The sequence below is a fragment of the Cervus elaphus genome, chromosome 9, assembly GCF_910594005.1.
Source record: "Cervus elaphus chromosome 9, mCerEla1.1, whole genome shotgun sequence".
NCBI classification, from domain to species: domain Eukaryota; kingdom Metazoa; phylum Chordata; class Mammalia; order Artiodactyla; family Cervidae; genus Cervus; species Cervus elaphus.
The window spans coordinates 99,657,960-99,679,015 of NC_057823.1; the positions used below are offsets into that span (position 1 = coordinate 99,657,960).

The following is a 21,056-nucleotide window of genomic DNA, read 5'->3' on the forward strand; positions in this document are numbered from 1 at the left end:
AAGCTCAAAATTCTTCAAGCTGAACTTCAATAGTATGTGGACCATGGACTTCCAGATACACAAGCTGGATTTAGAAAATGCAGAGGAACCAGAGATCACATTGCCAACATCCTCTGGATCATAGAAAATGCAAAAGAATTCCAGAAAAAACATCTACTTCTGTTTCATTGACTACTCTAAAGCCTTTGACTATGTGTGTCACCACAGACTGGAAAATTCTTCAAGAGGTGGGAATACCAGACCACTTTACCTGCCTTTTGAGAAACGTATGCAGGTCAAGAAGAAACAGTTCAAACTGGACAAGGAACAAAAGGAGTATGTCAAGGCTGTTTGTTGTCACCCTTACACGAAAGCTTATGCAACTTTTATGCAGAGTAAATCATGAGAAACGCTGGGCTGGATGACTCACAAGGTGGAATTTAGATTGCTGGGAGAAATATCAACACTCTCAGATATGCAGATGATGGCAGAGAGTAAAGAGGAACTAAAGAGCCTCTTGATAAAGGTGAAAATGGAGAGGGAAAAAGATGGATTAAAACTCAACATTCAAAAAACGAAGGTAATAACATCCAGTCCCATCACTTCATGGAAAATAGATAGGGAAAAATATGGGAACAGTCACAGATTTTGTTTTCTTAGTCACCAAGATCACTGTGGACAGTGCCTGCAGCCATGAAATTTAAAACAAACAAAACAAAAAACACTTGCTCCTTGGAAGAAAAGCTATGACAAATCCTAGACAGGTATTAAAAAGCAGAGACATCGCTTTGGTGACAAAAGTGCATATAGTCAAAGCCATGGTTTTTCCAGTAGTCATGTATGGGTGTGAGAGTGGGACCATAAAGAAAGCTGAGCACCAAAGAATTGATGGTTTCTTATTGTGGTGCTGGAGAAGACTCTTGAGTGTTCCTTGGACAGCAAGGAGATCAACCAGTCAACCCTAATGTAAATCAACCCTGTATATTCATTGAAGAAAGGATGCTGAAGCTGAAGCTCCAATACTGTGGCTACCTGATGCAAAGAGCCAACTCACTGGAAGAAATCTTGACTCTGGGAAACATTGAAAGCAAGACGAGATGGGGCAAGAGAGGATGAGATGGTCGGATGGCATCACCACCTCAATGGACATGAGTCTGAGCAAACTCTGGGCGATAGTAAAGGACAGGGAAGCTTGGTGTATTGCAGTCCATGGGGTCGCCAAGAGTCAGACATGACTTGGTGACTAAACAACAAGAGTAATCTAAGTTTTGGATGAATCCATTTTGAGCTCATTTTTGTGTGTGGTATGAGAAAATGTTCTAATTTCATTCTTTTACATTTAGCTGTCCAGTTTTCCCAGCACCACTTGTTGAAGGGACTGTTCTTTGTTCATTGTATATTCTTGCCTCCTCTGTTTTATTAATTTACTGTAAGCATGGGGGTTTATTTTTGAGCTCTCTAGTCTGTTCTATCAATCTATGTGTCTATGTTTTTGTGCCAGTACCATACTGTTTTGACCACTGTAGCTTTGTAATATATAATTTAAAGTCTGGGAGTTTAATGGTATTTCCAGCTTGGTTTTCTCAAGACTGCTTTGGCAATTTGGGGTCTTTTGTGGTTCCATGTGAATTTTAGATTTTTTTTTCTGGTTCTGTGAAAAATGCCATGAGTATTTTGATAGGGATTGCATTAAATCTATAGATTGCCTTAGGTAGCATGGCCATGTTAACATTAATTCTTCCAATCCAAGAGTACAGGATATCTTTCCCTTTCTCTGTATCATTTTCAATTTTCTTCATCAATGTCTTACTGTTTTTAAATCATAGGTCTTTCACCTTCTGCCTTTGTAAGAATCAATTAATTATATTTGTATAAGTCTCCATCTGAGTTCTTTGTTATATTCCATTGACCTATATATCTATTTTGTTATCAGTAACATGCTACCTTGATTACTAAAGATTTACATTAAGTATTGAAATCATGCTGTGTGAGTCTTCCAACTTTGTTTCCATCTACCACACTGTGTTGACTCTTCTAGGTCTTTTTCTTTTCCATAGGAAGCTCAGGATCAGTTTGTTAAGACCTCTAAAATAACTTTCTAGAACTTTGGCTGAGATATTTTTCAATACATATCAAGCATGAGAGAACTTATGTCTTAAAAATATTGAGTTTTTCTAATAATGAACATGTAATAACTCAGTATATAAAGACGCCCTTGATTTATTTTCCCAATGTTTTGTACTTTCCAGCAGACAGATCCTGTACACATTTCATTAGATTGACACGCAGGTTCCAGTTACACTGGTGTCACTGTAAATGATCTCTTTTTTAAAATAATTTTATCCGTTTCTGTCTGCGCTGCGTCTGTGTTGCTCTGTAGACTTTTCTCTAGTTGCGGTGAGGGGCCTGCTCTCGGTTTGCAGTATGCAGCTCTCTCCTTGCCACGGTCTCACTGCGGAGCACAGGCTCCAGGCGTGCGGGCTTCCGTAGCTGCGGCACGTGGGCTCAGCAGTTGGGGCACGTGGGCTCAGCAGTTGGGGCACGTGGGCTCAGCAGTTGGGGCACGTGGGCTCAGTAGTTGGGGCACGTGGGCTCAGAAGTTGGGGCACGTGGGCTCAGCAGTTGGGGCACGTGGGCTCAGCAGTTGGGGCACGTGCTCAGCAGTTGGGGCACGTGGGCTCAGCAGTTGGGGCACGTGGGCTCAGCAGTTGGGGCACGTGGGCTCAGCAGTTGGGGCACGTGCTCAGCAGTTGGGGCACGTGGGCTCAGAAGTTGCGGCACGTGCTCAGCAGTTGGGGCACGTGGGCTCAGCATTTGGAGCACGTGGGCTCAGAAGTTGCGGCTCCCAGGCTCTAGAGAGCCGGCGCAGTAGCTGTGGCACGCAGCCTTAGCTGCCCCGCAGCACGCGGGAGCTTCCTGGACCAGGGAAACGAACCCACGTCTCCTGCAGTGGCAGGTGGATTCTTCACCAGAGACACCGCGGAAGCCCAGTGATGTCTTTGTAAATTACACATTCTGATTGGGTATTGCTGACCTATAGGAAAACAAGGCATTTGTATAGTAACCGTATGTTTCCTGCGACTGTGCTGTAATTACTTGTTAGTTCCAAGAGACTTCTGTCAGATTCTCTATTTTCCACAACGTTGATCATCCTCTCAGAAAATAGTTTTATTTCTACCTTTTGAATGTGTGTGTGTGTATTTCTCCTTCTTTATGAAATTTTTGTCCTACTGTACTAACTAGAACTTCCAACAAAATGTTAAATAGGCATGCTAATTTCAGGAGGAAAGTTTCCAGTCTCAAACCATTTAGAATCATCTTAGTGATAGGTGTTCTGGAGGCAGAGCTTTTTCTGTGTTTGCTTGTTTTGATCAAGTGAGGAAGTTTCCACTTAATTCTTAGTTTGCTGAGAGTTACTATCATGAATGAGTATTGGCTTTTGCTAAATATTATTTCTAAATCAATTGATATTTATGAGTTTTCCTCTTTAGCCAGTTACTGTGGTGAATTACATTGATTTTTTTTTTTTTTTAATGCTGAAACTGCTTAATTTCCCCAACATATATTCCATTTGGTGTATAGTTTTTTCTTACATTTTTGGATTCATTTGCAAATATTTTATTTAGAATTTTTTGTTCTCTGTTTATGAGAATTTCTGGATGATAGTTTTCTTTCTATGTAATGTCTTTATCTGGTTTAGTTTATGGTAGCGCTACCCTGACAGAATAAAGCATTGGATGGAATATTCCATAAATGTCAATTAAATCAAGTGGATTGAAAGTGCTGTTCAGGTCATCTATATCTTTAATGATTTCCTGCCTGCCTTACAATTCATTACCAACTATTATAGTGTATTCTGTCTCACAATAAAAGTTAAAAAGTAAATTGAAAGGAAAACAGTTATTTAAAAAATCAGCAACTACAAATAAAATAAAATAAAAGATCAGCAACTAAATATCAGAATATGGAGCATAGAAAGAGTAAAAATCCATCGCCACTGTGTTCTGAGTATTGTGGAAAGTGTGTCCATGAACATTTAGTGCTTAGAGACCAACTGTGGCAGGTTCACATTTCCTCTTTGCAGGAACAAATCTGGGGAAGGAATTGCTCGCTTGACATCACATTACCCAGCCTTCCCCCAGCTTGAATTTAGGGAGACTCATGTGACCTGTTCTAAACCACAGAATGCCTGGAGAAGTGCAGTAAATACATTTCAAGCCGTTGTGTGAGAAAGGTCTGTGACTTCCTCACCTTTTCTGTTTCCATTTCATTTCTGATGGCAGAAACTCAGGGCAGTTTGGGCAGTTACTTTTCTAGACGGCACATCTTTTGTAGCTGGAACCCCAAAGACTGTGGAGCAGAATGTGGCTCACCTGCCCCTGGAATGTTACAGAAGTAAGAACTGTTTTGTTTTTTACTATGTTCAGCCACTGATTTTATCATATACGATATAGTGCATATTGTTCCAATAACAAATACAATAATCTGTCCTTCTTTCCCACAAGACCTGGAGGGACAGCAAAAAGGACAACAGACAGGTGCAGAAAATGACAGGCAACTTACAAAAGCAAAATAAAACAAAGTTACAACAACAATAGCAAAAGTTTAAAATGCAGGCTTATTTAGGACTGTCATTTAAAGAGAATATTATTTTTTGCCAGCCACGTGCATTAATAATTAGAATCTAGTCATTTATGTGATGTTATAACTACTTACCTAATTAACTTTCAAGTTTTTGAAGGGACCATAGATGAAAAACTGCCTAACTAAATGTGAGAAATAAATAATATGTTCTCACCTGAATGCACAGTGTTCTGGTCATGTCATCCCCATACCCACAAAATAAGACAAGTAAACATACAAATTCTTTTTCATTAAAGTAAAATTATGCACTTTAAAATTTTCAGTGTTATTTTTTAAAAGCATTAACCATGAGTTGACATTTAAAATTGCCTAAGTTCATTTTCAAGTAATTGGGAAAAATTATCTCTGAAACACACACACTCACACATATACAAAAATTTTCCTTCTTTTCTAGGAAATAAAAACAAGTAATGGAAGATAACTCTTCATGTATTCCCATATTTTAACAATATATTCATCATATAAAACACGAAAGATTAAAAGCAGATTGAAAACTGACAGTGTAGCTGCTTTAGCATATCAAAGCATAACTGATAAAAACTGTGAAAATAAAATTACAGGCTAAGAATTTTCTCAGATGGGTAAAAATGACCAAAGGAAATGAATAAGAGTAACAGATTTTAAAAAAATAGCTGCCCTGAATCACACAGTCCTTCATAAGCTCTGTTAGCATTTAATAACCTCTCTCAAATTACAAAGTTTCCATTTAGTATTTAGAAAAGAGTATTTGCCTTTAAATTTTATATGATATACCTGTGTTCAAATTCAGAGCTCTAATTTAATTCATATTATAATATGTTAAACAACTATTTTGGAAAGTTTTATTAATAAGGATGAGTCTATTTTCAGCCAATGCTTATGAGTAAATTTCTCTGAGCATGCTAGACAAGAACATTATTACACACAATTCTAGTCCTCAGCATTCATCTGTGAGAAGGTTTCTGGACAGAACCTCAAGAAATTGACTTCACTCAAGTAAGTAATATATGAAATAATGATAAAAAGATAGCAAGAGCTAACATTTATTAAATGCTATCTGCATATAAAGAACTTTACTATTTTTTGTTTATTATTCATGGTCTTGAATTTTAAAAACAGGATGGGTGCAAATCATTATTTTAGTTTAACAGATGAGGAAACTTTACCACTAAAAGACTTAGCAAAGTGGCCAAATAACTCAAAACGAGAGCTGAGACAGACTGAGGTATTACTCCAATTCCATGTTCTTTACCCACGCTTTGCACTAAACTTCAACCATTTTCTCTCTCCTTTTTAACCAGATGACACACAGGTCATAGCCTACTTCAGTGTCTTTTTTAAGTCCCCCTCTCCCCCTCAATGCCTTTTTTGATCTCTTCCTGCTTTTCCCCTTCACTGCCCCTCTCATGTCTCTTTCTCCCTGCTGGACTTGTGTTTTAAACATTACTCATGTTTCTATGATCGTGATTTTACTATTTAGATCAATGTAATTACTGCATCCCCAAGATAAAAATGTGTGTGACGGTACTTACAGGAACTGGGCGACAGTTGTGACTGGGCGACAGAGACAGTAGGACCACCTCTGTTAGCTGTGATAGACCATCAGAGAATACAGGATCAGGACTGTCAGCAAGGCAAGAATAGGATCCAAGGTCTGGCTGGGTGTATCAGTTTTCTGTGGTTGCTTCGAGGAGCTCCCACAAACTGGGTGGCTCTAAACAACAGAACTTTTTTTCTTTCCCTCGTAGTTCTTGAAGTCAGGGTCTAATATCTGCGGTGACAGGGTTACATTCCCTCTGGGCAATCGAACAGAGAGTCCTTCCTTGACTGTTACCGTTTTTGATGGATTTTGGCAACCCTGATTTTTCTCTGCTCACGGCCACATCACTGCAGCCTCTGCCTCAGTCTTCGCGTCACCTTCCCTGGATTCTCAGAAAACTCCCTCATGCCCCTTGCTAGTTAGTAGTCTCCAAGAACCGCTCCTCTCATGTCTATCTCTAGATTAACTTCAAACGAATCCATAACTGAAATAAATGGAGTAAATTATACATTAAATTTATACAAATTCATATAAATAGTATTTATATAAGAGGTATCACCGAAAGATTATCCACTAAGCTCCAAAGAAATAGTGAAAGTGAAAGTCGCTCAGTTGTGTCTGACTCTTTGTGACCCCATTCTTGGGGCCAGAATACTGGAGTGGGTAGCCTCTCCCTTCTCCAGGGGATCTTCCTGACCTAGGAATTGAACCAGGGTCTCCTGCATGGCAGGTGGATTCTTCACCAATTGCACTATCAGGGAAGCCCATAGAAATAACCCTAATGATAAATGATGGGGTTTCAATTCAACTGACTCATCAGACCACTGAAATCACACACGATGGGCAATCATCCTTTCAAAATGCCAGTTAAGAGACAGAAATCATTCAAAATGTCATTTATAAATTTCATGAGCAATAAGATTGTAAGGAAAACTACCATGAATGGGCATTTTATATATTTAACTTATTACCTGAATATGTGCATTTTGAGAAAATGAGGGACACGTTATAACTCAGTAAAATCATGTAACCTACTAAAACTTGGCAGAAAACTGAGATGTAGAAGTACTAAGTCTAGGACTCCTAGTAACTTAGTATATGACATTAAAAAGTTATTTTAATTTTGTATCACCCAGTGCCCTAATAGAAAATAAATATTAAAAAGTTATGTCTGCCAGACCTAGATAAATGCTTCAAGAATATTAATATAACATGTTATGCAAAACATTAAGCACCACATAATTAATAATATTATAATCAACTTGAATTTTTAAATTATTTTCACTGTTAAAGATAAGGGTGCCACCTTACCCTGTGTGCATACCTTTAAGTTACCACCATATCAGATTATATGAAAATCTGTCTCTATGAATAGAAAGTGCTTTAAAAAAAAAAAGTTAGTTTAAAAATAGAACTTCTGGTAAAACTATCTCCTTGGCAAGGAGACAATCTTTCACAGTGGCTGACAGCATATTGACCTAAATATTAAACTATGCATTGTCCTGAAAATATTTTGTATCTTTAAATTTCTGAAAAGCAAGTTTTAAGTGGTTTTATATAAATGTAGTTGTATGTAGATAGCTCTTTTCAAAGAACTATATGGATGCAAATTTATACAATTTTTCTTTGTAATTTCAAAGACCAATAAGCTATTCTTTTGATCTCCTAATCTAATAGTAAGTGTCCTGACAGTATGATGCCTGTGAAGTTCTGGAAGCCTGGAGAACTTCCTACTTTCCCTCACATCTCAGCGCATCCACCAGCTCTACAAGGCCGAGCTTGTAATATTGCCCTCTGTTACACTCTGTTGCCCACTATGACCACTTAAGAAAGAAAGTTAGTTGTCCAGCTCTCTGCGACCCTGCAGACTCTAGCCCGCCAGGCTCCTAGGTTCATAGAATTCTCCAGGCAAGAATACTTGAGTGGGTTGCCCTTTCCTTCTCCATCTATGACTATTTGGCATCACTTTTTTTTTTTTTTTTAAATTTTGGAGTCAGAATTTTTGTATGTATATATGGGTCACAAAGAGTCAGACATGACTGAGTGACTAACACTTTCACTTCATGCATAAATGTATTGAACTACAGTTGATTTACAGTATTATATTAGTTTCAGGTATATAGCATAGAGATCCAACCAGTCCATCCTAAAGGAAATCAGTCCTGAATATTCATTGGAAGGACTGACGCTGAAGCTGAAACTCCAATACTTTGGCCACCTGATGGGAAGAACTGACTCATTTGAAAAGACCCTGATGCTGGAAAAGATTGAAGGTGGGAGGAGAAGGGGACGACAGAGGATGGGATGGTTGGATGGCATCACCGACTCAATGGACATGAGTTTGAGTAAACTCCAAAAGTTGGTGATGGACAGGGAAGCCTGGCGTGCTGCAGTCCATGGGGTTGCAAAGAGTTGGACACAACTGAGTGACTGAACTGAACTGATATAGCATAGTGATTCAGTATTTTTACAGATTATGCTCCCTTAAAACATATTATAGGATAATGGCTATAATTCTTTGTGCTAAACAAAATATGTTGGTTGATTATCTGCTTCATACATACTAGTTTGTATCTCTTAATGCCATATGCTTATTAACATGCCCCTCCCTCTCTCCCCTCCCCACTGGTAACCACTAATTTGCTTTCTATATCTACTGAGTCCATTTCTGTTACTTTTCAAATTCTACATATAAGTGATATTGTACAGTATTCCTCATTCTCTGTCTCACTTATTTACACTAAGCATAATCTCTAGGTCCATCCATGTTTCTTAAAATGCAGAATCTCATTCATTTTTAAAGCTAAGTAATATTCCATTGTATGCATCAACCATATCTTCTTTATTCATTCATCTTTGATGGTCACTTGGGTTGCTTTCACATTTTAGATTTAAATTCTGTCTCACTGCTTAGTTACTCAGTTACCTTGGGCAATTTTATTTATTCTTTTATTCTTTAGTGCTATCATATATAAATAGGAACATCAAAAGTAAAATTGCTGTGATGATTCAATGAGTTAAAGGAGTTCTTAGAAGAGTGCCTGGAAACTTATAAATATTTAACAAAGATGAGTGAATAATGGTGATGATGATGATTCAAATCTGCCTCAACTTTCTATACAACCACACATTGTGGCAAGAGTCTACAAATTACAGTTAATATGTGCTATTTGCACAGATAATGCTAAAGGCCAGAGTTGGGAGAGAAATTGTCCTATATACTGCCCTGTGACAGGAGCTAAGCTCAACACTGGAGATGGAGGTGAAACTGTGGACAAAATATGTAAGTAAAAATAAGAGTTAACCATCTAGTATATACAAAAGAAGTGTATAGGATATGATATGAACACAGTACATAATAATTACTTGTGCATACACGTTATGTCCGTGTCTTCTCTGATCTCTTACATACCTTATAAAATTTATTCAATTCACTCATTTTCATATATGAGCTACAATATCTTATTTATAAGTTTAATTCTAGGAGCACAGTTCCATGCTGTCTGTATTTCTACCACCCTGTACCTAACTATATCTCAACTTCGGACCTAGGCATTTTAGAAAGTGGATAAATCCTGTAATTTTCATAATGTTTAGCTAATGTTAAGATTTTATTCATGACTCTGAGAACCTTGAGAAGATACTCCTGTATAACTTAGCACAACCACAAAATAAAAGTTATAGGAATTATATCATATTGTAATGATTAGGGACTAAACTGTTGACCCTCAAGCTCTGCAGGAGCTTCTTGAACTGAAACCTATTTCTTTCTTAAAAAAGACATATGTAGCCCAACACTTCTCCCTCAGGAACCTGGCAGCAAAGCAGCAAATCTCTGTAGGGTATTTTAATCTTCAGGGAATGGCAGGATTCATTCTCCCATGAATAGGAGAAAAAGATTCCTGGCTGAATACAGCTTCAGAAGCTGCTACAGAAAACATGGCTTTGAAAAAGTTGTCAACCAAATGTGGGAGAAATGAGTAGACTGTGGTAGAATGGATGGGAATGCAAAAGAGGGAATAATGATCTATTACCATCAAGTGATGGTGCTATAGATGGTACTATGCTGAAATTAGTGAATACAGCTGTCCATTCACTCTCACTGATTACTAATTCCAGTGCAATCACTACCACTGCAGAAGCAAAAACCAAAGAGCAACACTGGATGATTTAAATATGGAAATATTTTAGGCTGATGAACTTTTTGCAACAAGTGATCTGCTTAACTAAACACATAAAATAGCTAACACCCACAGATCACTTCATAGGTGAAATGTATTATTCCAATATTGCAAATACTGCACATATTAAGTAATTTAATGCTCACATCTCTTTGAGGTGGTGCTGTTTATCTTCACTTTATCCTCACTTTACAGATGAGAGACTGAGGCACACGGAAATTAAGTGACTTGCCTTCAAGAAGTCAGACCTTAGAATCTGGTCACTGACCCCGCATGGTGACTCAACAGTTATTTTTCCATTCACCTGCTAACCATGGCCCCGAATTAAAATCGATTAAAAAGTACAGCAAGAGACCTACAAGTACACTTACAGGAAGCCCAGAGGTAATGAGACTCCTGAAGAAGCTGAAGAGCTAATGAGTCATCTGTGAATAAACTACAAATTTCTTTTTCAGTGTCTTTCTCAATCTGGCATCTTTCACAACCACTAAATAAATGTTCAGAAGCAACGAACAGCAGAAATAATAAAGCCTGGGGCAAGTGTTGGTTTATTTGCCTGCTAAGCAGTAGCTGTAAATTTATACAGCTTTCCTTCATAACTGAATTTAGAATTCCAGCCACCATGAATGAGACGTTCTCATTCATGTCTCTACAGATGACATGAATGCAGATACTGCCACTCTCTTGAAGCTCTTGAACCTACTTCACACCCACTGAGGCACGGTGTCCACTGTCGGACATAGAGCCCCCGCAAACCAGGCTGCACCCCTGTATCTGCCCTGATCATGAGGTTCCACAGATATAATAGCACTTCAGTTTTACTATTCTTCCTACACACTCTACGAGGCTCTGATTCCTCAGAAATATTGAGGAACTGAATGTGGGCAAGAGAGATAAATAAATATTATGGTCACTGATTAATGAGCCAAGAAAGAACATTATGAGCTTGTCACGAGGCTGGTGATGTTCTGCCCTGCAACACAGGCACATATACATATGTGTGTATCCATACATGCATATACTCTGCTTTGCCTTTTTGGCAATTCCAATTCATCTCTATTTCTCTCAGTTACTACAAAATCTGCCAGGTTTTGGCACTGAGCTTCCCTGTGGCTCAGAGGGTAAAGCTTCTGCCTCCAATGCGGGAAACCCAGGTTCGATCCCTGGGTTGGAAAGATCCTCTGGAGAAGGAAATGGCAACCCACTCCAGTATTTTTGCCTGGAGAATCCCATGGATGGAGGAGCCTGGTCCATGGGGTCGAAAAGAGTCAGACACGACTGAGCGACTTCACTTCACTTCCACCTGTATGAGTTAGGTTTAATTATTTATGTTTGGGCTCCCCTTGTGGCTCAGTAGTAAAGAATCTGAGCACAAGCTTGATCTCCGGGGTGGGAACATGGCCTGGAGAAGGAAATGGCAACCCACTGCAGTATTCTTGTCTGGAGAATTGCAAGAATGGCAGGCTACCGTCCATGGGGTGGCAAAGAGGTGGACATGACTCAGCAACTAGACAACAAAAATTCATATGTTCATGTCTGTTTTCCTCTTCTTTGAAAGAAAAATTGAAATAACACAATGCAGGGTTTGAAGGAGGATTAAGGGAAATAAAATACATAATTACCAGAACCTTTTAATCTATCAGTAAATATTATGTTATTATTTCATCAGTTTGTTTGAACTTCATGTTAACCCTTGAGAGAGCTAAAGACTATCTCTGAAAGATAAAGAGACGGTCTCAGAAAGGCCAACTTAATTGCTAAAATTCTTACCTGTAATAAGCAGAAGACTGATGATTCTTTTATTGAGTAGTTGTTTTTTTTTTTTTAACTGAACTTGATTTAGAAGTTAATAGTTCATTTTTCATGATCATCTGACATGAACAGATGACTTATTTGGTCATCTGATGTGAACAGATGACTCACTGGAAAAGTCCCTGATGCTGGGAAAGATCGAGGGCAGAAGGAGAAGAGCATGTCAGAGGATGAGATGGCTGGACGGCATACCGATACAATGAACATGAACTTGGGCAAACTCCAGGAGATGGTGAGGGACAGGGAGGCCTGGCGTGCTGCAGTCTGCAAAGAGTTGGACACAGCTGGGTGACTGAAAAATAACAAGAAGAAGATCATTTTTCATACCTGAGCCTCAACCAATCCTATTCTGGCCATCATTTTACAGTTTTAAAAACATGTAAAAAAGGCTATGATGGAGCTTCCCTGATGGCTCAGGGGCAGTCTGCCTGCCAATGTAGGAGATGTGAGTTTGATCCCTGATCCAGGAGGATCCCACACACAGTGGAGCAACTAAGCCAGGACACCACAAGTATTTTGCCCGTGCTCTAGAACCAGGGAACCGCAACAGCTGAGCTCACAAGCCGCGACTACTGAAGCCCGCCCACCCTACCGCCAGGCTCCGCAGCAAGTCACCGGAATGAGAAGCCGCACACCACAACTAGAGTAGCTCCCGCTCATCACAGCTCGAGAAAAGCTCCCATAGTAGTGAAGAGCCAGCACGGCCAAAAATAAATATTAATAAACAAATCAAATTATACACATAAAAGGCTATGGTCAAGTCCGCATTTTCCAAATTATCTGGGACATATGTATCCTCCTTCCTCCCTAAACAAAAAGGATTAGAAGTTTCCAGTTTACACAGATAAAGAGCTCAAGAGCCATCACTCCCATCCTGTCAATACAGAAAAAGCTGAACAAAGTGAAAATCAACCACTCTGCTTAAATCCATCAGAGAATTGAGGGTAAACTTCTGACCAGAAAACTGGAGATAAAGGAGATGTAGTGAATCACAGATTACTTGGAGTAGGAGGAGCTGAAGCCTGTAACTGCCTGGAAAAAAAAAATAATAATAACTGATTAATTGCTGGAGGCTGATTGTGAACTAGGTTTCGGACAAAAAAGAAGGCCAGTTTTACGGGGACCCTCACATTTGACAAGGTTTACCTCCAAAAGCCCCAGGGTTAGACTGCACTTGGGTCAAGAGGAGGAGAAAGGAAGCCATTTTGAAATCTGCCCAGAGCTTTTTTCTCTAAAACAAAAGCCTGACCTGAAGAGAAACAACTTTATCAGAACCTTCAATTATTCAGGAGAAGAGGAACACAAAACATGACTCCCTTCAAGACTTCCTATATCTACTAAGAGAAGGATAAAATGCTAAACAACTCTTCTGAAGGCCAAAGCCAAGGGACTCTGGTCCTGTAAATATGGAGATTTAGTCATAAGATTACAGAAACATCCCTTTCCTTAAATGTCTTATCACCACATCAGCAGTATAACATGGATTGTTAATCAAAGAACTGAAAGCCACAGGCTCTAATTTAGATGTAGTTTCTAGGGAAATTCAAAGACAAAGGGGAAGCCAAAATAAGGACAGGAGCGGAGACCAAACCCTCTGACACACACATTAAACACAGCTTAACTCCAGTCAAATAAACATAAATCTTCACACTAAAGGCCTATTTAACTAACTACATATTAGCTGATACATCGTGTCTGGGTTTAAACAAAAAATTAAAAGTCATGCCAAAAGGCAAGGAGAAAATACAGTCTAAAAATAAAAAGCAAGCAAGAGGACTGGACACACACAGATACTGTGGCAATTTGGGAATTATCAGATATGAAATCTTAACTAACCATAATTAAGGACATTAACAGAAAAAGGGGGCAACATGCAAGAAAAGATGTATAATGAAAGCTGAGAGATGGCCACTCTATGAAAGATTTTTTTTAATAGTAGACATAAAAAAAACACTGTAACAAAAATAAAGGATGCCTATGATCTGTGATGAGTTCATTAGTAAAATGGACATAACTGAGGAAAGATTCAGGACACTTGAAGATATTCTAATGAAAACTTACCAAATTGAAAAGCAAAGAGAGAAATTAATGAAAAAAAAAATGGAACAGAATATCCAGGAATAATAAGGAAACCAAATATCAATAAACAACCCATAATAAAAGTAGAAAAGGGTTTATTTGAGCCAAACTGAGGACGATGGCCCAGGAGACACAGAATCAATAACACTTGAATTGTGGTCTGTTTGACTACAAAGTGGGAAATTCTTTTAAAGGCAAACCCCACAAAATTACGTAAGTTGTTTGCCAAGAATTAGGACTGGAACTGGCAAGAAGCAACAGTGCTTATTAAAAGTAAGGACTGGCTTGGATTGGAAATGGCAGCCTTGTTGCAAGGGGACACCATAAGACCATAAGGTTGCTGCTGGCAGATGCTGGCAGATATTGTTTTTAGAAAGACATGGATGACCTTGAGTCTGATACAGTTCAGAAAGTTCTCAGTGAAGCAGGAACATGTCTGAAACCATATCCATAATGGCCACCTGGCTCCATTCTGGATATCTGAACCACCGTTACTCCATTCTGTTCTTTTCTTTAATAGGGCTTCCCAGGTGGCTCAGATGGTAAAGAATCCACGTGCAATGCAGGAGGCCTGGGTTCGATCCCTGGGTTGGGAAGATCCCCTGGAGAAGGAAATGGGAACCCACTCCCGTATGCTTGCCTGAGAGTTCCATGGACGGAGGAGCCTGGTGGGCTACAGTCCACAGTGTCGCAAAGAGTTGGACACGACTGAGCGACTTCACTTTCACTTTTCACTTTAATAGTTAAAGCAGATATATAATGTATTTTTGACAGGCCATAAACAGGCTATTCTGGTTAATGTAAATTCAAGTAAAATTACATAGAATCTAGAATAACTTCCTCATGCCTCAGTATATCAAAATTTCATCCACCAGAAAGAAGCAGAGGATATCTGAAATAACAATGAATAAGACTTTTCCAAAATAAATAACAGATAACAAATCACAGATCCAAGAAGCTCTGAAAAAATTAAGCAGGATAAGTATGAAAAATGTACAACGAGGCATATCCCTTTTCAAACCACAGAACATCAAAGGTAAATAAAAAACCTAGAAAGAAGTCAGAGGTGGGTAGGGGATGGGATACATTACCTACAGAGAAACGAAGATATATATTACACTGGACTTGTCTTTAGAAGACTTGCATACAAGCAGAGGATGAAGTGAAATATCTGAAGTGTTGAAGAAAAAATACAGTAAAACATAATTCTGTATCCAACATAATTGTCATTCAAAAGTGAAGAGAAAAAAGTCTTTCTCAAATAAACAAAAGATAACAGAATTTGGTCACTATTGAAACAACCTGTGGAAAATTTTTAAAGATATGGGAATACCAGACCATCTTACCTGCCTCCTGAGAAATTGGTAAGCAGTTCAAGAAGCAACAGTTATAATGGGACATGTAATAACAGACTGGCTCCAAATTCAAAAAGGAGAATGTCAAGGCTGTATATTGTCACCCTACTTATTTAACTTATATACAGAGTACTTCATGTGAAATGCCTGGCTGGATGAAGCACAAGCTGAAATCAAGACTGCCAGGAGAAATATCAATAACCTCAGAAATGCAGATGACACCACCTTTATGGCAGAAAGCAAAGAAGAACAAAAGAGCCTCTTGAGAAAAGTGAAAGAGAAGAGTGAAAAAGTTAACTTAAAACTCAGCATTCAGAAAACTAAGATCATGGCATCTGGGCCCATCAGTTCAGTTCAGTTCAGTCACTCAGCCATGACTGACTCTTTGCAACCCCATGGACTACAGCACTCCAGGCCTCCCTGTCCATCACCAACTCCAGCTTGGTCAAACTCATGTCCATTGATTCGGTGATACCATCCAACCATCTCATCCTCTGTCGTCCCCTTCTCATCCCACCTTCAATCTTTCCCAGCATTATTGTCTTTTCAAATGAGTCAGTTCTTCGCTTCGGGTGGCCAAAGTATTGGAGTTTCAGCTTCAGCATCAATCCTTCCAATGAATATTCAGGACTGATTGCCTTTAGGATGGACTGGTCGGATTTCATGGCAAATAGATGGGGAAACAATGGAAACAGTGACAGACTTTATCTTCTTCGGCTCCAAAATCATTGCAGATGTTGACTGCAGAAATGAAATTTAAAGATGCTTGCTCCCTGGAAGAAAAGCTATGACCAACCTAGACAGCATATTACAAAGCAGAGACATTACTTTGCCAACAAAGGTCCATCTAGTCAAGGCTATGGTTTTTCCAGAGGTCATGTATGGATGTGAGAGTTGGACTATGAAGAAAGCTAAGCACTGAAGAATTGATGCTTTTGAACTGTAGTGCTGGAAAAGACTTTTGAGAGTCCCTTGGACTACGAGGAGATTAAACCAGGCAGAACAACAGAACAATCCTACAGAACCAACAAAACAATCCTAAAGGAAATCAGTCCTGAAAATTCAATGGAAGGACTAATGCTGAAGCTGAAGCTCCAATACTCTGGCCACCTGATGCAAAGAACAGACTCATTGGAAAAGACCCTGATGCTGGTAAAAAATGAAGGCAGGAGTTGAAGGGGATAACAGAGGATGAGATGGTTGGATGGCATCACCAACTCGATGGAAATGAGTTTGAGCAAGCTCTGGGAGTTGGTGATGGACAGGGAAGCGTGGTGTGCTCCAAGTCCACAGAGTCGTAAAGAGTCAGACACAATGGAGTGCCTGAACTGAACTGAACTGAAGAAACCTTGCAAAACAATGTTAACAGAAGTCCTTCAGAAGGACAGACTTTTGTACACTAAGAGAGACACTTGAGGGCAGATAAGAACAAAGCAAAAGGGTGGGTGGTTTACTACTCTGGGACTGCTCTATGAGGCTGACAGGAGGCATGGAACCCACGGTTTCTCCACCAGGCGGGAGAGAGGGAACCAGAGAATGACTCCAGATCCCAGCCTTTGGGTGTGCCTCCCAAGTCTCGTTTTTGTCTTGCCTCAATTGAAGCACACATGGAGCCCTCACAGTCTCATGGAGGCAACTAAGCATAAAAGAAAAGAAAAGAAAAGTGGGGGCAGCTGCGCCCAGCCCAGCTCAGCATATGTGAAAGAGGGCACAGAACTCAAGGCTTCTCCCCGGGTAAGGAGGAAGGGAAGTGAGATGTGACTGGAAGGTCCTAGCCAGAGGTAAAGCAGTGAGATATCCCAGAAAGTAAGAGATTGTGGACTCCTTAAGAAAGGGAGAGAGAGGGAAAGCAGAAAAGTCCACTCTAGGAATCCGAATGAATGACTCCAGAGACTACACACCCATAGGAAAGATTAGAGAGACTCCTAGAATCTCTAGGGATTTAGTAAAGGTCTTCTCTGTCAAAGCCAGTCTGTAAAGACTGAGAGGTGGTGATTTCTTCAAATGCAGTTACCAAAACAAAACTAGAGGGAACACAAAGGATCAGGGAAGCACGACTCAGTCAACGGAACAAAAGTCTACAAACAATAAACGCTAGAGAAAAGGGACCCCTCCCACACTGTTGGTGGGAATGTAAATTGGTGCAGCCACTACCGAAAACAATGTGAATGTTCCTTAAAAAAATAAAAATAGAGCAACCATATGATCCAGCAATGCCATTCCTGGGCATGTATCTGGAAAACATGAAAACTCTTAATTCAAAAAGATAAATGCACAGCAATGTTCATAGAAGCACTATTTAAAATAGCTAAGACAAGGAATCAACATGTGTCCATATATAAAACTCAGCCATAAAAGAAGGAAATATTGCCATTTGCATCAGTATGGATGGACCTAGAGATTATCATATGAAGTGAACTCAGAAAGAGAAAGACAAATATAAAGATGGTATCACATGCAGAATCTAAAAAATTATACAAGTGAAATTATTTACAAGTAGAAACAAACTCAGACATAGAAAACAAATTTATGGTTACCAAATGAAAAGGAGAAGAGGGATAAATTAGGAGCTTAGATTAACAGATGCACATTACTATATAAAATATAAACAATAAGGACCTACTGTATAACAGAGGGAACTGTACTCAATATCTTATAATAACTTATAATGGAAAAATATGAAAAACTGAATCAATTTGGTATATACCTGAAACTAGCACAAAATTATAAATCAACTATAGTTCAATAAAAAAAATTTTTAAAAATCAAGTACACAAGCAACAGAACAAAATAAATCTCAAATAACTGACCATTAAGAAATTGAGATTGAGGAATGACAATATCATTCTGATGAAATAAACCTGGGAAAGCAAGGAGGGATCCTCCCCTAGAGGTTTCAGTGTGACCACAGCCTTGCCAACAACTTGAATTTGAACTTTTATCATCCCACAGTGAGAGAAAAGCTTCTGTTGTTTTAAACCATTCAGTTCATAGCAATTTGTTATTGCAGTCCTGGAAGGCTAAGAAAGCTCTGTTTGATTATAGCTGGGGATCTTAGCTCCCCAACCAGGGATCAAACCCATGTCTCTTGCAGTGGAAACATGGTATCCTAACCACAGGACCACCACTAGTTCCCTAAGACAGTTTATTTAGCAACAAAAGCAGAAGGAACAATTCCTACCTCACTCTATGAGGCCAACCTTGTCATAATACCCAATTGGATAAAGACCCTACAAGGAAAAAAAATCTATAAACCAATAATTTCATCAACAAAGAACCAAAAAATCCTAAATAAAATATATGCAAATGAGTCAAAAATTTAAGAAAAGAATTACATACCATGACCATGTCAAATTTATGCCAGGGAATCAAGGAAGAATCAACACATACACACACAAATCAATGTAATTCACTGTATCAACTTGCTAGAGGAAAAAAAAAAATCATATCAACTAACATAGAATAATTACTTGACAGAATACAACACCTATTCATGATAAAACTCTCAACAAAACAGCAGTAAAGAGAAACTTACTTCCTTGTTAAAGAATGCCTGCAAAACACCTAGAGCTCATATGATTCTTAGTGGTGAGAGACTGGAAGTCTTTCCCCTGAAGATGGGAAACGAGGCAAAGATGCCCCCTCTCATCATTCTTATTTAATATTTTATTGGAAGTTTCAGCTAGCACAATAGGACTACAGGAAAAGAAAAAGAAAGGAAGAAAAGAAATACAGAAAGAAAAGAATAGAAATACACAGCATACACGTTGAAAACAAAGAAAGCTTCCTTTGTTTCAGAGGGAGTGAGTATCTATTTAGACAACTGAAAAGAAAGTGAAAGTGAAGTCACTCAGTCGTGTCTGACTCTTTGGGACCCCATGGACTGTAGCCTACCAGGCTCCTCCGTCCATGGGATTCTCCAGGCAAGAATTCTGGAGTGGGTTGCCATTTCCTTGGGGATCTTCCCGACCCAGGCATCAGACCTGTGTCTCCTGCATTGCAGGCAGATGGTTTAACCTCTGAGCCACCAGGGAACTGAGGATCTACCAAAAAACTCTTTTAATAATAGGTCTTAATAAGCTCACAGGAAACATACACAATAAAGATACAAAACAAAATCTTTCCTGTATACCAGCAATGCAGAATTAAATGTGAAATGAAAAATTATCTATAGCAGTACCAAAATAAATATATTCTAGGAATAAACCTAGTAAAATATGTACAGGTTTTATATGTTGAAAACTACAAAGCTCTGATGAAATAACTCAAAGGGGATTTACATATATTGAGTTACTTCGTATTCACTACTAGAAGATTCAAAATGTTAAGATGCCAGTTCTTTCCAAGTTTATTCATTGGTTCAACGCAATGCCAGTGAAAATCTCATCCAAATGAAAATCCCAGAAGTAATTCTGAGTATATTGACAAATGTATCACACAGTTTATATGGGAAGGCAAGACTCAGCAGAGCCAACACAACACTGAAAAAAATAAAGTCAGAAGACTAACTCCCCCCAACTTTAAGAGTCACTATAAAAATACAGAATGAAGGCATTGTGGCATTTGCCAAAGAAGAAACAAATAGATCAGTGGAACGAAATAAAGAGACCATAAATGCATGCATGCATGCATGCTAAGTCACTTCAGTCCTGTCTGACTCTGTGCGACCCTATGGACAGCAGCCCATCAGGCTCGTCCATCCACAGGATTCTCTAGGCAGGAATACTGGAGTGGGTTACCATTTCCTTCTCCAAGTAACAGTGGTAACGCAACAGATAGCACAACATTTTGAACAACTGATGCTGAAATAACTGGATACACACAATCCAAAAAAAAAAGACCCCAAATAACTTAGACACAACTCAAACTGAATCACAGACCTAAATATGGAACACAAATATAAAATATATATATATATATAACATGGGGGAAAAAATTCTAGGTGTTAAATTCGTTAGTTTAATAATGAATTTTTAGATACAACACTGAACACACAGTCTATGAAAGAAAAAAATCTGATCAGTTGTACTTTATTAAAATTAAAAACTTCTCCTCTGAAAACTGTTCAGAGAATAAGAAGACAACCACAGACTGGAGGAAGATAAATGGAAAAAATATATATCTGATAAAAATATTTTAGCCAAAATATACACAAGCCCCTTAAAACTCAGCAATAGGAAAACAGACAACTCCAAAAGCAGGGAAAATATTTTAACAGACAACTTCCCCAAAATATATACAGACAGTAAAGAAGCATATGAAAACTGTCTAATACTGTACACCATTAGGACATTTCAAATAAAAACAAAATGAGATGTCACAGCACATATACTTGAAAGGCTAAAATCCAAAACACTGCTCACACCAAATGCTGGTGCTGATTAACTTTTATTCATTGCTGGTGGGAACGCAAAATGGTACAGCCACTTGGAGGACTTTTGGGCAGTTTCTTGCAGAGCTAAATGCAGTCTTATCCATGTGATCCAG

At 38.8% G+C, this 21,056-nt stretch overlaps 2 long non-coding RNA genes across 2 annotated transcripts in view; one reads left to right on the forward strand and one right to left on the reverse strand.

The window, feature by feature from the left end:
• The window catches only part of LOC122700655, a 101,850-nt gene extending 95,390 nt beyond the window's left edge, over nt 1-6,460 (reverse strand). Inside the window, exon 1 of the long non-coding RNA XR_006342853.1 lies at nt 6,135-6,460. This is a non-coding gene — a long non-coding RNA (uncharacterized LOC122700655). The remainder of the gene's footprint in view (nt 1-6,134) is intronic.
• Nucleotides 5,447-10,777, forward strand: LOC122700654. The gene is made up of 3 exons (XR_006342852.1): nt 5,447-5,598; nt 9,321-9,425; nt 10,519-10,777. It is a non-coding gene; the product is annotated as an uncharacterized LOC122700654 (long non-coding RNA).
• Nucleotides 10,778-21,056: the final 10,279 nt, after the last annotated feature.